Below are 17,630 nucleotides of genomic sequence, written 5' to 3'. Positions count from 1 at the left end.
ATGCTAGGGTGGGGCATATACACGTTCACATGAGTTGAGTAGAAGATAAACCTTGAGTGAATTTAGAAGATGTACAAGATGTTTAAGGATATGGACAGGCTTTCTTTTCTAGGTCTAAGTAAGGTAGTTTAAGATGTTCCTGGCCCCAGCTGTTCAGCTTCCTTCGGTGCTGGAAACGACTGCCTCCGCAGACGAGCTGGTGCTATGGGAAGGATGCAATGCCAGATCACCTTCCCCAGCAGTTTAAGATCAGATAATGGGCTCTGAACTTAAATGACAGTGGATGAGGAACATTTGCACCTTCTGTACTCGTGGGAGTGAGAATCCTACTGATAGGAGTGAGGAGATTGGGGGTGACGTACATCTGAGGAATGCTAATGTCTTAAATCACTTCCAGTTCTCTGTAGAATAAATGTGTGTCTAACCCAAGGCAAGGCTGGAAAAGCGCTGGCAACGCGGCTTGATATTACAGACACTGAAAGTTCCTGCCTCTAAGGTGCTTTCTGCTTTCTCAAGAGAGAATCCGAAGACGTGTAGGTTAGGAAGGAGCGTACGTGAGAAGCAGAGGATCAGGTGTCACCTCACCGAAATTTCTTTGCCCTTCAAACTGAGGCTGAGCCACTGAAACTGCTTTGGGTTTTATCTCAGCATTGAGGAGGCGGCTGGTTTCCAACTGGATGGTGATATGTCACCTTCTCCTCCGTCACTGCTCTGTGCCTCTCCATGATTAGATACAGATGGAGCTGTCGCATAGAGGGGTCCCTGTCTCGATGGTGCTGCTGCTGCTTTGATTTTATGCCCTGTGTTTGGAATCAGATCCTAATCCACATCAGAAAGCAAACAAACACCAAGAGCTCGAGTGCAGTTGATGTATCACGGAATCACGGAATCACGGCATCTTCAGAGTTGGAAGGGACCTCTAGAGATCATCTAATCCAACTCCCCTGCTAGAGCAGGATTACCTAAAGCACATCCCTCAGGGCTGCATCCAGGCGGGTCTTGAAAATCTCCAGAGAAGGGGACTCCACAACCTCCCTGGGCAGCCTGTTCCAGTGCTCTGTCACCCTCACTGTAAAGAAGTTTTTCCGTGTATTTGAACGGAACTTCCTGTGTTCTAGCTTGTGCCCATTGCCCCTTGTCCTGTCACTGGGAACCATTGAAAAGAGCCTGGCTCCGTCCTCCTTAAACCCACCCTTTAGATACTTGTAAACATTAATCAGGTCCCCCCTCAACCTTCTCTTCTCCAGGCTAAAGAGTCCCAGCTCTTTCAGCCTTTCCTCATAAGGGAGGTGCTCCAGTCCCATAATCATCTTGGTTGCCCTTCGCTGGACTCGCTCCAGTAGTTCCCTGTCCCTGTCAAGATAGGCTGTCTGGGTGCTTGCTCCATTTCTGGTATTTATGGAAGGCAGTCTCTTGTCCTGGGGTTATCATTACCCAACAAAAGTATATAATACAGTTGGTGTTAGATCAGCCATTTCATATTCATTATAATTTTAAATAATGCTTCCCTGACCTCGTCTGGTGGGAATGATCTCAGCTGCGTGTGTGCATGTGTGGGGCTATGCGCTCCTCCATTCTGGCTGTCCTGCTCCTGCCCTTCTGCCAGTGAGACAGCAAAATGGCTGTTGTGTTGGTCTCTCTGCCATTCTCCAGGGGCTTTCAAACTAGGTCCCTGACTGAGATGGAAAGAAGGAAAAAGTGCTCTTCTCTGATCCTGTATGGTAAAACTCAGGGGGCTACAGGAGAGATATCAAGAAGACAAATCTAAAGCTGGTGAAAACAGCCAGGTAGAAAACAAATCACTGGGGCAAGGAAAACATCACTTTCAGCACGACTAAGTTTCATAAACTGAAATTCTCTGTACGCATCCATTCCCATGTGACAGAAAACCACACGCTGCACGAGGTTCACACAAGATGGTCATGTGAGATGAAGGCTGCTCAAATCTTTCATCCTTGCAAGGAAACGTGAAAAGTGTTCCCGGCACATGTGTTTCTGCCAGTCCCACCCAACTTTTCCTTGTCTTCTTCAGTCTTGGGAAGGTGTGTCCTGGAAAACATAATAGTCAGAAATGAACATTTTTCCCTTTCACTTGTTATTTGCAGTCAGATAAAGATTTTGTTTCTCAATAACGTTACTGTTCAGCTTTCAGGCATGTCCTGAGGAGGAATTGGTAATATTTTTGTGATGCCTTGGATGTGACTGTGAGCGTTTCCTAATCTGCAGCAGCGCAAAATTGCCCGTATGTGATGGGGAGGAGGGCTGATTTTTCAGGGCAGCGGATGAGGAGTGCTCTTCTGTTCCATCCCACCGGCACCACTCTGATGAGCCCATCAAAGCACTGAGGATGCGTACAATGAATGCTAAGCACATCGTGCAAATAAGCACAATAATAATAATGTTGAAGATGGGAAATGAATAATTTCTCTAAATGAAGCTTGGGCAGGAATTCAGATAGAAAGTATGTAATTAAACCAAGCTGGAACTTGATCAACATACTGAAATGGTACTAGGAAAAAAAGAGAAAAGTTATTTAATGACTATTAGCAGGAAGAACCTTGGCTTTTTATTTCATCCAGAAAGAAGACAACTGTCAGCACCAGGAAAAGTCGGATTCCCAAGAGAATGTCCCTCCTTCTCCCACATGATTTTCCCATGGAGAGTTGCTATCTTGGGCTGCCAGGATAATACCCATTAGTTCTGGATGTGGGGCAGAGATTTGTACAGGCAGAGACTTCTGGGCTTGAGCCTGGTCAGACAGCGGGAGGGCTGGTGGCTAAGCTGAGCACAGCCAGGGTTGGTCCTGGCAGAGGATGCAGGGAATGGACGTGCTTGGTTTTAACACTTGGTCCTACTGAAGTGGATGAAATGACTGCTTGCACAGTCCTGCTTCCATCTGAACGCTGACCAGAATGGACCTTTGCTTAACTTGGACTCTCCAGGGCAAACATTTCTCACAGTCCTATGATAATCTTAGGAAGAAAGATGAGCAGCAAGGATCTTCACCCCAACACAAACCACAAGAGCACATTTCCTACTACGTGATAAAGACTCAAAGCTGCTGCTGGCTTTACTGGCTAGTGATCGCCCCCTCTTCTGCTCCCATGGCTAGAGGATGTGATAAATTATCCAGAGAGCACCTGTCTTAGCTGGGCAAGGGATGAACTTTGGTTGTGTATTTGTGGAGCTCAGTGCACAATTAACCTGGCACAATTCACTGCGGCATAGTTTACTGTAAATCCTTACGCAACAAATGGATTGTAATCACTGTATTTCAGTGACTACTGAAAGGCAATCTGAAGACTAAATAAAGCAGGATGTTGAGATTACAGATTGTAGGTCTTTCGAAAGGATTTCGGGCAAAAGGAGAATACCTGCAGTGCTCTGCAATGCTTGTGATGTGGCTGTGTGAGCTAACAGGGGATGCTCAAGTAGTACGTGGCTGCATGGGCTCATGGGGTGAGGGAAAGATCAAGCCTTCATTCCTGCACTGGAGGCAAAGGAGGTGGGCATTCATTGCCAGTCACATCATGGGCCTGTGCTCAGTAGTGGGGAGCGACAACCATGCACCATTTATCTTTTTCAGTTCTCATAAAACGGATACATTGCATAAAGCATGGTTTTATTCCACAGCATGAGTGCTGTCTTGCTGCTTATTTGATCCTACTAAAGCTAGAGTGTGACTTAGCTGTGCTCGTGGACTTGAGGAACGGTTTTACAGCCACAGGCATGTTGGTGTCTATGTGAGACTCAGCAGGCGAGGAAGAGATCGCAGAGAAAGGCATCGCTGAATGCCACAAAGCCAGGTCCTCAGTGGTGGTATGGTCAGTAATCTTACAGAAGCTTCTAGCAGCTGGCTCTCTGCCCCTGGCTCCCAGGTGATGATGTGGTGTGATCTAAGGGGGTGCGTCTGCCTACGCCTGCTGCTGTGCTAAAGCTGAGAGAAATTAAACCAGCGGGAGCAGAGCTGCTTGGCCTGGGACAAGCAAGGAAATGGCAGCTCAATACATGCTAATTGCCTGGGGGTTCCAGGATGGGAGCGGAGGGAGTTTACTGTGGTGGCTTTCCCGAGCTGATGTATGATTTAGGCCCGGTGAATGCGTGAGCATTGGGCTGTAACCTTCCCCTGAGTTACTGGGAGGAAGTTTATAGTACGAGCTGTGCTCGGCTCCCCACTGTGCCTTCCTGATGTGAGCTGCACTGGGGACTCTCCGTGCTTAAGGTGCTATGGATCGAATCCAGACGTGATTTAAGGTAATTTTCTTCTAATTCGCAGTCAAGCAATGGAATAGATCTATCTTCTGAGGATCAAAAGTATTAATAACTCCCTTAGACGCAGTTTGGAAGCAAATGAATACCCCCATTTTTTGGTAGATTTTGAGAGCATTATTTTACTATATGGAGATGAACTCCATTAGCAGAACACATGAATTAAAACAAAAGCAGCTTATTTGCATTGTGATTAACCATTCCTGAGATGAGAAAGCTCATCTAGTTGTGAATATATGGCAACAAAGATTATAAAAGGCGCAATGGGGTTTAATCTTTGGGTTTTTATGTTTCTACAAAATGGCTTTCATACAGAAACATTTTCTTCTTACCTACAGCTGAAATTTGTCACCATGGTAACCTTCTGGATATGGAGGGGCGGGGTGCTCTAGGCAAATACGTGGACGCAACCTCAGAAATCGTTATCCAAATTGGGTTTCATTTCTCCTCTCTTTCTTTAACGTCTATGAGATTCTCACACACTGGGCAGCTACTCATGTAACCAGATCAGAGGGAGGCCATATGGATTTATGCTCTTTGTTTTCTTTCTTTGAAAAGAGCAGCGTTTGGGGCAATTTCCTCCCTTATTCAACTGGCTCCATCGTTCCCTGGCTGCAGCTCCAAGCCAGCTCGGCTCTCCGGGAGCTGCTGGACCACGCTCAGCTCCAGTGCCTGCAGCATCACCCGCTGTTGCTGGGGAAACACAAAAATCCTGAGCTGGGGTCCCAGCAGCTCAGCATTGGTGAAGACGCTGTTCATTTACTGGCTTGAATATACACATAGTTCTATTTTGTTTTGTTTGACGTACATATCTGAGAATGGCTTGGGACCTTAAACAGTTTGTGGTTTGGTTTTTTTTTTTTGGATATTTGAAGAGAAACAAACTGACACAAATGTGCACTAAGACTTCTGAAAATAAAATTATTAAAGCCTTAGAGAGCCCTCACCCACAATGTTGTGTCAATGCAATGTTATTTTAAGGACATGTCACCATCTTGATCATTTAACTTCTGATTTTTATTTCCCATTTTATGTATCAGACTGCTTCCCATTGCTTGCCCACGTTCTCTTTCTGGTTTTTAGGTTGCAGGAAAAAGGAGTAGTTTATGACTAAAGCTCTGGACAAAGGCTGTGTAGACTGAAGTTGCTATTAGTGAACTTTGACACTAACTGCTGAGATAACCATGGTTGAGTCGTTGCATGTCTGTCTGTCTGAGGTCCTAGTCTGTAGACAACACACAGTCTTTCTTCTTGTCCTTTTGCTTTTTGCGTGTGCATACGGTGTGGCAAGTGTTGGAGTCAGAGACGTTCTTGATCTGTGCAGTAGTGCCTTGATTTTATCTGAAGCTTCTTGGTGCATCTAATAAATAAATAGTAAATAAAAACTGTTTGGGGGAGTGCAATAATAGAGTGCAAGTGGTGACCCTACCTGTTTGTTTGCTTCTTGAGAAGCTCCTGGCCCACCACAGGAGGTATCAGTAAATAACCCCCTGTCATCTGAGTACACCCACTTGTTTCTTCCCACTGTGACTGACTCTTACACCTTCTTTTCTTTCCCCTGTAGGGTGGGGGCAATCAAAAACATTCCTTCATATTAAGGCAGGGTGTGATTTCAAGTGTTATCTGGCCTGGACCAGGTCTGGCTTCTGTGCCTATCTTTGTTCCTTGGTAGCTGTCTGCTAATCTGAAGTACTTCACCCTTAATTAAGAAGAGCAAAACCACCTTGGATTCAACCTGGGGGAGGAGTGTGTGTATCAGTAGTTACTCCAAGGGGCTTACCCGTGCTACGCTCTCACTCACAAGTAGATTTTTTTTTTTTTTAAGAAAACAACCAAGGAGCTGGTCTATACTTTCTGCTAAGGCCCCATCAGTTCTTGGTTAGTGCCTGTATTTGAGTACAGTGGAAGTACATCTGAATGTGGCTTCCTAATAGGGGTAAAGCTCTGGGGGGGGACTTGCATACACCAGCAATATCTTTCTCAAGGGTTCTTAGCTTGTGTTTTGCCCCATGACCTGCCTGACATAGATGAAATAGCTGTTGAAGAGAGTTGTTGGTGAATGTAATTGGGCTCCTTCTGAGCTGGCAAGGAATATTCAGTGAGCAGTGGGGCTACTGCAAGGCCACCCCAAATGCAGCAGCGAGGCTATAACATTAGGTGGCACATGTAGCGGTTCCTGCTGCCAGCTCCTACCTGCGCTTCTCAAGGGCAGAACGTTTCTCTTATAGAGTTTGGCAAAAAGTTCAAAGGCCTCAGAGCCATTGGCAGGCAGAGGGAAGTCTCCTTCAGGGCAGGTTGAGCGCTAGGTCCACTTCTTGGCACTTAGCACGTGAGGCTGAGCTGACTATAAATATGCAGCCAGCCACCACACTGCTGTGCCAGTAGGGCCTGTGGGCAGAAAGTAGCATTTTGTGGACTTTACAAGGCAGAAAAATTTGAAGCATGAAATAGCTGCGTTCACAGGTTGCCATCCACCATCTCACTTCCTTTACACCATCTTCTCCTCTCTTTGTCGGGGCAACACAGCATGAAAGGGCAAAAAGACACGGTGTGCAGAGGCAGCAGTAAGCTCTCTGGTGTCTTCTACTCCCTTTCCCCTCTTCTGCTGTACGCTTCCCTCCTTTCATCTTGTTTTGAGTGGAGTGAGGAATCACCAACAGACTATTATTAGGAAAAGGACCTTGCCATTCAGGCACTTATAGGCACATCTCCCAGATTAGGAATATCCCTTGCAGAACTGGGTGGGGAAATTTGTAAGAATGTGTTTCCCCCCACCCCCCCGATTTTTTTTGGAGACAGGTATATTACTTACAGATGTATTCTTATTAGGTGTATTACACAAACCACAAAATGGCTCCCTCCAAAGGGAGCATCTCCCGATCAATTTTCCCAAAATTTAAGGCAGACAGGGAGGTGAAAAGCAGTGATTTCCAGAGTTATCTGGACTTTTTGTCAAGTCACTTAAATTGTTTGCAGGCTCAGACTGGCATGGGGGGTGAGCAGAGGTTGTGCTGGGTGCCTGTTGCATTCAAATAAACTGATCCTCTCCCCGGAGCCCCATCTCTTGTGTGCAGCCAAATCATGTGTGTTTGCAGGAGACAGTATGCTTGTGTTTCTCCCACGACCCTGCTGGCTCATTAGTGTTATTTCTGGAGGTCTTGTTTCCACAGTAACAAGCAATTACCATTGTTCCTTGGACTGCCAAAGTTACCACCAGCAACGCAGAGGAAGATGCGTTATTCTCTATATTGGGATAAAATGCCTTCATATGTCTTGCTTTTCACTGAATGCCAATCCTGACGCAGGTCCTGTGCAAATAGCACACTCCACCCCCTGCCAATGCTGCTTTTGCTGGTATTAAGACGTGCCAAATTCTGAAGCGATCCAAAATGATCTTCTCGGGTCTGTGGCTACACTGGCAATGACAGGGTCAGGATTTCAGCAGCAGGATGACTGTACCAATGGTAGCTCTGGTAGGAATATAAATAGAATAGCTTGGAGGCAGTTCTTTTTGCAATTGTGCTTAGCCTTGTTCTAAGTAATGCTGGCTAGTGACGTCAATAAAATATACTCTCGGTCTTTACCCTATAGCTTCTACTGGTACAGTGGTGCAGCTCCCACAGAGGAGTCTAGTGGTCTTATGGTAGCAGGATGCTGAAGTGTCTGTGTTGCACAGTGCCTTCATCACGCCCAAGGGGCAATGGGTGTGCAACTGCTCCAACCATTTCTTCCATCAATGGCTGCTTCGTTCCCTTTTACCTGTACATTGCACATAGACAGATGCAGCTAGAATGGGCTTTAAACCCCACAGACCATATCCTGAATTTCATGTACATATCGAAAGATTAGGCAGCTGGGAAGCTGACAGAAGATGGGCTTTTGTAGGCGAGAGAAATGGGGTAGTGGGACATTGGTGCAGCTGGATTAGGTTTCATGACTTGGAGAGTCTTTATGGCTTTCAGTGACTCCAGTTTCCAAGTGTGACTTCGTATTCTAAAAAGCTCTGGGGCCATGTTGTAAGCTCTGAGCTCCTCTCAATGGAGTTTTCTTGTGAATGGGTGTATGGATGGATCTGCATATATGCACCCACTTGCCCAAACAACTAATAACAGGTGTTGGAGGGAGAACGTGGCCTCTAGCCTCCATAAACCAAAGCACGGGGGGAGTGCAAGGAGTCTTGATCCAAGGTAGCTGAAGCAAAGAGATCAAGAGAGGCATTTTAAAACTGGGAAGGGCCTTTTGGAAACAATCTTGGCAACACCTGCACTGGAGATTTTTAAAAACTGGACTTAGCAGAGAAGGTAGAGGACAGTTTCATACCAGGCCAGTATACGAGGGTTACAATGAACAGAAAGAGTGCTGCTTTGCCAGCTATCAAGATCATCCTACTCTAATTGCCCTTGAGGAAATAAAAACCCAACAGCAAACACACTGTCTGTTCTTGGGATGGAGACAGGGATAGGCAGAAACCACTGGTGATAGGGTCCTTGGTTCTTTTTTCTGCCTAAAGACCCACCAGGTCTGTGGAATGAAGGTGGAGGAAGGGATGAAACTCAGGTTTCTCTTCTCCTTTTTTGTGTTGCATCCTCCTAAAGCCTTGGATTTTAGCACGGTCTGTATGATGGGGGGGGGGGAAAAAAAAAAGATAATTAGATTCTCCACATGTAAACCAGAATTCAGTGTTTGAGTTCTAGCTGACGGCGTATGAGGCTTGGCTGGCTCAGAATGAGCCGAGACTCGTTTTTTGTATTGGAAGGAAAATAGTCCCATCTCGAAAATAAACCAAGCCTTTGCTCTTTATCGGTAAGCTTCAGGGGACCCACAGGCATCCCACATTTTCAGCCGGGGTGGTGTGCCGAGCTGGCCAGCAGACACTAGGTGGAGGCCTTGGGCTGCTGTTCCACCGCAGTCATAGAAGGCAGAAAGAGCAGAGGACTTGTGCTTTCAGAGGGGAAGTCTTTTTCCTTTCTTGCTGCTCTCACGTGCTAGAAAGGCAAGTGCAAGCTCTCCAGGTGCAGAATGGGATGAGCGGAGGAATGGAGGGGAAGGGTCTGCCCCATCCCAAGTGCTCCCTGCAACAGGATTTTGTGAGCAGGGCTGCAGTGGGAATGTTGAAGCCTTCCTAGTTCCTGGGTGTGGTTGGGTTGCAAGGCTGATTTAATTTATCCTGATTTATTTTATCCTCATTTATATATCCTGATGGGGATAATTTTGAGATCCCCATGAAGGCATATAAAAAGTATTAAAATTGAGATGAAAGTGAGGACTGATGAGCTGATTTATCTAGTGACAAATGCTGGTAGAACCAGCTAAGATGAAGTGTCTGCTGTATTTATGACGATTGCTTTCGACGAGGCCTCCAATCTTAAAACTATTCCAAATAGGGATATTTAGAGTTAGTACAAAGAATGAATCACAGGTTAAGTGAGAGCCAGATGAAACCTGAAATGTTCATTTTGAGAGAAATTTCAAAGTTTATGGTTTCAAAGCTTCTTATTACTTTTAGTGATAAAAATACTGCGGTCATTGTATTCTTAAGAACTGAGAATTACAAATATTTCAATTAGATACTTTTAGGAAAATAACTGATGTTTTGTTTTGAAAATGAGTTGAATTTTGGTACAGTTTCACATGTTAGTTGTAATGCATTTAGGTTATGCCAAAATCAAGTCTCATATGAGGGCATGTTATGCAGTCCTACCAGTAACATAGCATACCGTGAATATCATAATTAAATATTCTGTTATATAATGTAGTACAGGTGATATTTTATTTTCAAAACAAGTGATTTTTCTACCAAGTAATGAGTTTTCTATCAAAAGCGGTACCAGCTTTATTAGTCTGTGCAGAGTGAAACAATTTAAATTGTTACACTCTGAAGAGGAAATGTGCTGGGTACTAGTTAGGGAACAATTGTTTTTAATATCCTAGAAACCTGATTCCAGGCTAATGGCAGGATATTGAACACAATCAGTGTCTCTCATTATTAACTGAAGAACGTAAAAACAATACAAGCAGTAGAATATGATAAGAAAATATAAGGTTGCTTTCAAAATTGGTATTTTAATTTGAAAGAAAATCTGGCATTTTTTTCCCGAAGGCAAACTTTTCAATACAGAAAATTTTGTTTGAGCCTCCTTTTCCATAGGGATTCTTCATTTGTACTTATGATTTTATGAAAAATGTTGATTTTATCAAAATAGTATTTTCTGGTTGAAGACTGTTTTGATTAAAATTTTGTCACTAGCGTGAGCTGTCATGACACTCTCCTCCTCCGCCCTCTGAGATGTGGTAAAAGGGTGAGTGAAATTATTGATTTATCTTTCCTTATTTTTTTTTTTAATGCAATGACTTCGAGAGCTCCATGGCTGTTCTGCAGACAGATGCACAATTGTGAAACATCAATATGGACTGCAAATCTCTACTGTCAGTCAGCTCCTCTTCCCGTCTGCATAACGCAATCCCTATCTCCACAATGCCTGCACAGATACACATTTGCAAAGATGTTTTTCTGGAGATAGCGTGCGTGGCAAGCCCTCCTTTACTTGTTCTCATCTCTAGCAACATTATATGGAGTTTCAGTTCACAGTTCACTGTGTTCCCCCTCCTACCACTGAAATGCAGCCAACTCTGAGCTGCGGCTATTAAACATCACACAAGCAAGACCACAAAACAGATTATGGAAAGCAAAGGAATTCAGAGAAAAACAAAAAATTGAGTGAGGACTGCAAGGGTTGTCTGGGAAGTGATATCAAAGGATTAGAGGGAATGAGTAGTGGTTAATGGTGACGCAGAATAACTATCACCTTGGTATTCAGGTGATACCAGCATGCAAGGAAGAGCTTTTAAGGGTGGCACAAAGAGATAGATGTCACTAGAATTAGTCAGGTTTCAGCCAGGGAGATGAGCAGGTCAGCTTCCCTAACCACTGAGTTTTGTGAGACTGTCAGAGTCTCAAGGAAAGGTCTGCAGGCATCATTGCTTGAGGGTTTTAAAACTGGTCAAAGTTTTAAGACAGGACAAGGCAGTATCAGCACAGGTGAATAAAACAGGATGGAGCAAATAGTCATATCTATCACCACTTGGCATGAGTCTGAGAAAACAGTAGGGAGAAAGACAGCAAGGTCTGAAGGAATCTCATGTACAAAGTTAGAAAAGAGTGTGAACTGGCATGACAAGAGCTAGGACATGGACATGTCAAGGGAAAAGCTTTCAAAGACAGTGCTCTTCTTTGACAACATGATGACCTTAGGGTAGGAAAGGAGGAAAAAGTGGAAGATGCGCAATGAATCGGAGGAAAGAGAAAATGTGTGTGAATGTATGTAGCTGTTCATGTTTGTGTGTGGCACAATAGGAATCTCATTCAGGCTGGAAAAATCATTGTAGGTGTCTGCATTTCAGTTTGCTCAGACTAGTGGCTGGAAGAGGGCACCTTGGCACAAAACCTGCACCTGAATTCTTGCTGCTTTAGGTACGGTGATGAGGGGGGAAGGTTACCAGACGCTGTCACTGAGCATTCAATGGACAAACAAGAAATGACTGCAAAAGTCTCTTCACAACTCAAGTTGCATAGCAACAATAAATTGTCAGATTGCTGTTATGGCAGTCCCTTACATTATCCCCATTATTAGAGCCCTTTTTCAGAATCACGCACGACAGTGTTACTAGCCCACTCCCAAGCTGGTTGTTTGACCCTTGTCTCTTACTGAATGATGCCATGTAATTTGCTGCAAAGGTGTCTTCAAGTAGTACACCAGAGAGAGAAGTCTTTGAGGATCCATTAACATAGGCCCTAGGGAGAAAAAGATGTGCCTGTGCAAGATGGGTCAGGAGAGACAGATCAGGGAGCAGCAACATCCTCAAAGCATCTGACAAACTCAGCGGGGTGTATGTTACCCCATCACTTCTCTGAACTGAGTCTTCATTGATCCAATTGAAAGGCTATTTTGAGGGGTGAGCCACAGTTGCTCATAAGATGTGAGGTTCAAACTCTTCTAGTTCACACCTGTGCCTGGTGGTTGGATCACTCCTATGGACCATTGCTGCTGTGAAATCATAACTTCCAGCCAGCTGTTTCCTGTTTTTCAGTGTAAGCACCTTGTGAGCTGTCTCCTGGCGGAGATGCTGAAGCACAAAAGCAGTCACAGCATCATCATCCTGTGATGTTTCAGACACTGCCAGTATCTGAAACAATACCTAGAAGTCTGCTTGTCTTGCAGGATGTTGCTAGTGTCCTGCATAATTTCTTTCCTAGATGTCTTGTATAACACAGCATCGTCCTCCCTGTTTCATTCTGATGCTGCTTCTTTCGCTGGCACGAGATCCTGAAATGCCCCTGCCATCTCTTTGCAGCCAAAGCAACCAGGGTCACTGGATACCAAGGCGTAGATGGAATTTTAAGGACTCGAATAAACCGAATGAACTCCTTTACTACAAACATCAGACTGACGTGGACTTAGGATGGCAGGGAGAGTAGAAATTAGCTTACAGGCCTTTTGCACTGGGTGATGGGGAGGGTGGCCTGCTTAAGCAAGTAATTCTCAGTGATGTATCTCCTTTCCGAAGAGTGCCTGGTTGTAAACTCTACCAGATTTTTCAAGATCACCACTGAAAATCACGAACAAGCAAACAGACTTCAGAAGGACAAGATAGACTGCCTGTCCTCTCTGTACAGCATAATGAAATTCTGCTTCATTGAAACAACTGGTGAGGAAACAAACAACCTCGAGATTCGGTTCTTCTGTGTTTACGTGCCCAGCAGCCAGAGCACACAAATGGCATGACACCTGGACTAGATGTTACAAATCCCTCTTGCTTGATATTAAGGGGATCAAGCTCGGACAAGGTCTAACACAGCAAGTGATAAACATCCATGCATGACATTGCTAAAAGAGATCTGATGGCCATGGAGTTCTCCATCTTTCTAATGCAAAATAGTTTAGCAGCCCTTACAAAGAAGGAGCAAAAGGTGTTCATCTGTCTTTATCCTTTCTTCCCTTGAGTATCTCCCAAGATCTGAACAAGATCTGCCAGATGGGACAATCCAAAGAGCTTATTTCTCTCTCCAGGAGAGAGTCTCCTTCTCTTTGTCTGTGTTTTGGATTTCTCTTGCTTCCCCCTGGGGCTGAAGGATTTGAGATCATTAGAGAAACATCAGGTGTTAGAGTGGTCTCTGGTACCCATCAGCTTTGTAGTTCAGCCTTTCTGAGGACCACTACTGGGAGGGATTTATCCACGAGCTCTGCAGAACAAATAGACTTTAATGCCTTGTAGCTGCTCTACACATGTTTGTTGACAGCCCTGGTACTTCCATGAATGAGTCAGTCCTGAATTCTAGGCTGTGTCACGCAAACTGCAAAGTTTTGTGTAGCCTGGCTGCCATGAGCTATATGGAGCTACAGATACAAGAGACTGTTCTATGGGGCTGGTTCTCATTTGAGAATTGTTATGGCTTTTTCTTTTTAGCTTGGTCTTCTAGTTATGGTGGAGATAGAGCCGAGGGTCCCCATTGCTGAGTGGAGGATTCTTTTATCAGACCTTACACTATGGACGGACCTCACACTACGGTCAGACTTCTTTAAAATTTCTCTCCCTGTATCTCTATCAGTCTCAGTCTGTATGTCTTACTACGTACTATCTTTGCAATGCCTCAGCTTTATTTAACAGTGTGATTTTCCTATGACCTTTTGAGGATAATGTTTGCAGGTTAAAATATGCTGAATAAGGACAAATGAGCAATGCAAAAGAAGTGAAAATAGGCAGGTTTTAAAGATCATCTTCTGTCAGCATTGTTTGCATGTGTGCTCATTTCTCATAAACATTCAAAGGTTCAAGTTTCCTGTTGCTAGTATACATGGAAAACAAATGTCAAGGCTGCACATGACTACTTGCCATAAATTAATATTAAATGTGCACACCCACTTCTCTAGAAGTGCTCGTACACTCCTCTTGTCAGAACGATCAGAATCACCACCTAGAGCTGGTGATTTTCATCTGTAGATATGAAAATGCTCTACAAGAAAGGTCTGGATCATAGCCTCCTATTTTGCAAATGGGACACAGTTCCTTAGTAAAGTCACTTGTCTGGTAGTCACAGAGCTTCTGCCTCTCAAGCTGATCTGTAGAGGCAAGTGAGGATGCACATTGGATTATTTTCTCTTCCATCCTTGACTGCCCCTTTTAAAAGGAGTTGCTCACTCTTTCATTTACTGCTCAAGGCACGAGGTTATCCATCACCACCCACCACAGGCTGCTGTCTATGCTGGCTGTGCATGTGTGCTTACTGGCATGTATTTTCTCTTTGTCTCTCTTCCTCTTTGCCTTGCAGGCATGCCTTGCTGCTTCCCTTCAGGTCACCTCTGCTTCTGTCTTCAGTGCCCCTCACTGCAGATGATCTCTTCTCCCCTGCATCTCTTCTGGGCTGGCCAGAGGCCTCCTAAAGCAAGTTTTCTTGCAGAGGAGGCCTGATTGTGTGTCTGGGTTTTCTCAACCTCTCCCACCAGCCTTGTCCTTTTCTCAAGGGTCTCTTATCTTCCAGGGTTGCCAGAGGAAGATCTGTAGTTCTGAGTCCTCTCTCTGCTTTCTTGTGTAGGTTTTCATCCTGACACCCCTGCCAAACTGTGCAGGGATGCAGAATGCAGGAGGATTGTAAGGTGAGTGTGTTGTTTCCTGCCAGGGCAGATTTGATAATGGGTTTTACAACGTTCCCTGGGAGGATGGGCTTGGTAGTGGCTTCAAGAAATGAAGTCAGAAGGGACTTGATCAAAGTGTCTAAACACGTAGCAGAAGAGGTCTGTCGGAAACACCTTTTCTTTGTGTCTCTTCACAAACTAACGAAGGGCCATTCAGGGAAAAATTGGCAAATACAGTACTCAAGTACTTTGCACAGTGGTAATTAAACCGCAAGGCATGTTAGCACTGGGTGTTCTGGAGGCCACAAACTAAAGCAAAAAATCCCAGTGGCTCTACAGAGTGAGCCAGTTTCCAAATTTCTAGGAATTAAAATGTCCAGGGCTCCAAGGGCACCACCAGCCCTGCCTGTCCCTGCCCAGCATCTCCTGGGGCTCCCCCTACCCTGCCCAGGTGCCAGAACCCCATTTCAGCCCCCCAGGGCCATCGGTCCCTGTCACAGAGACAGTGTAGCAGGGCCACTCTCCAGCTCCCCACAGCCCTGCCCTGATGGCCCACAGCCCCACTGCACCAGGGAGGTACCTGGTGCCCAGGGCTGGGGCTGCCCCTGCTGCCCCCCAGCTGCCCTGCTCCTGGCTGGGGTGATGGGATGTCCCTAGGGAGCCCCCAGCCCCCGCAGCGCCCTGACACTTCTGATGGTGTTTGGTGTGGACACTACTAGACTCTGTCAGCCGTGCCCTGCTCCGTTTGTGTGGGTTCTCTGAAGCCCTGTACAGTTTATACCATCACATGCCATAGCCAATCGTATTTTTAAAGTGGACAATTCCCTCCCAGTGTACTGCTTTTATCTACAGCAAGAGTGTTAATGCCTGCCAGAATATAGAACTGGTTGCAGAGACTGCAAATGCGATACTTGGACTAGTAAGTCATTTTACCAATGCACTTCCTCTTAAAAGTGATCGTTGTTAGAAATCATTGATCTTTTCCTTGTCCTCTTAGTCCGACAATATCACAGCTCCAAAATGGGAAGCCTTGCTGTGTGAGCAGAGATACACAGATCAATATCCCTTCTCACGGCAGCAAATGAAAATGAGTGGTACAAAGGTAGACTTCCACAACGCTGTTAGCAGGAATAGTTTGGAGGCAAGCATCAAATGTCACGGCAGTTGAAATGAAGAAAGTGAATATAGATGTTTATGGCACCAGTCTGCCTTCAGTCCTGGTTTGGAGTTTAGGGATTGTTATTTTGAGGATAATTGCAACATTTAATTATAAAATTTCTAGAATTTTTGGGGGGAGGGAGGGGAATGAAGCTAGAAATATCTGTCGAAATAGCTGTATCTCACTGTGTTTAGGAACATCCATTTCAGCAAGGCAGGTAGTCGGTCAGAAGAGACTAAAGGACCCGTGCTTTTGTGAACACACATTCCTACGCATACTAAAACTGCAGGCTAGAATATCTTTGCTCTAGATTTACCAGCAGATATATTGCAGCTCAACAACCAAAGTCTCCAATACCAAAATCCATTAACTGAAGTATAGCCTTGGTACAGCCCAGGTACATTTGGTTCTGGGTCTTCCATTGATGAGATATTTGAGCAAAACGTGTTGCATCCATTGTGAGGATTTTCTTGCACCATGCAGGACAGAGAGATCATGGACCGAGTCAACTTTTTTTAGAAAAAGGAAATTACTTTTCAGACCAACGAGTTAAAAAAATGTTGGTGTGCTGACATCCATCACTTCATTGTGTTGGGTTGTAGGAGGGGTAAGTTTTTTTTCCCCCAAGTACAGAAAAGCCTTCTTGCTCTTTCTGAATTTGATGCCAAGGTCAAATTCACAGCCCAGCTGCTTTGCACGCTCACGGGGGGATGGCTGGGATGCCTCGCTTGCACGCTGCTTCATGGTCTTGGCCAATATGGGACCTGACAGTGCGAGTCTGAGGAATCCCATAGGAAGCCTCCACAGCGAGGATTTAACTTGTGGTTAAAAGCAAGATGAGGCTGCATCCATATTAACCTCCTCTCTGCAAAAACCAAGAAGGTCTCCCAACTCTCTCCTCCCCAAACCCCCACCGCTTTTCCTCTTTCTTTGATTTTTCAGCTAAAAATAGGGTGACAGAGGGACTGTGGGGTAAGCAGCTGGAGTAGAGCGGAGCCAGTTGCCATAGAAACCAATGAGCCACTTAGCAGCACTTGCCTTCCTCCTTTGCCTGCGATTTTTTTCCCCTCTTGTGCGTGGAGGGGCAGTGTGGGGGGAGCCAGAGGAGCCCCCCACGAAGCCAGGACCCAGCTCCCTGCCCCACAGCCATCTGGGATGCCAGCATTCCCGTGGGATCTGCCTCCCAAGCTAGGAAGGGAAGAGGGAGGATGGATGTCAGACAGAGGAAGGGTTTGGACATCGATGGCTGGGCGTAAACTGAGAGTCTCCCCCTCACCCTGGCATCTCGTTTTCCTCTCATGCTGGATGGCACTTGGATGGTGCCCCAAATATTCAAACAGGGTTCTCCAGGCCGCTGGTGCCGTGTCCTGTCTCTGAAGATGGCAAATAGCAACAAAAGCAGGGTTTTGTGTATTTAACCACATGCTGTATTACACCTCAGGCTTGAGTAGCCAAGAAAGTAGATTGGAGGTGAACATAAAGGTTAGAAGAAGAGAATGTTCCTCTCCTCTCAGGTCTTCCTTCCATCGTGAAAAATTAACATTTGGGTGATTATTTAAAATAGATATCCA

The 17,630-nt window shown here is 45.3% G+C and overlaps 1 long non-coding RNA gene across 1 annotated transcript; it reads left to right on the top strand.

Moving 5' to 3' along the window:
• The first annotated feature begins 13,752 nt into the window (after positions 1 to 13,752).
• Positions 13,753 to 15,802, top strand: LOC141739548 (uncharacterized). The gene is made up of 3 exons (XR_012585737.1): positions 13,753 to 13,835; positions 14,861 to 14,921; positions 15,753 to 15,802. It is a non-coding gene; the product is annotated as an uncharacterized LOC141739548 (long non-coding RNA).
• Positions 15,803 to 17,630: the final 1,828 nt, after the last annotated feature.

This window comes from Larus michahellis, chromosome 1, assembly GCF_964199755.1.
Source record: "Larus michahellis chromosome 1, bLarMic1.1, whole genome shotgun sequence".
Lineage (NCBI taxonomy): Eukaryota > Metazoa > Chordata > Aves > Charadriiformes > Laridae > Larus > Larus michahellis.
Note: the sequence above shows the minus strand (reverse complement) of the source record. Positions and strands in the feature narration are given on the sequence as shown.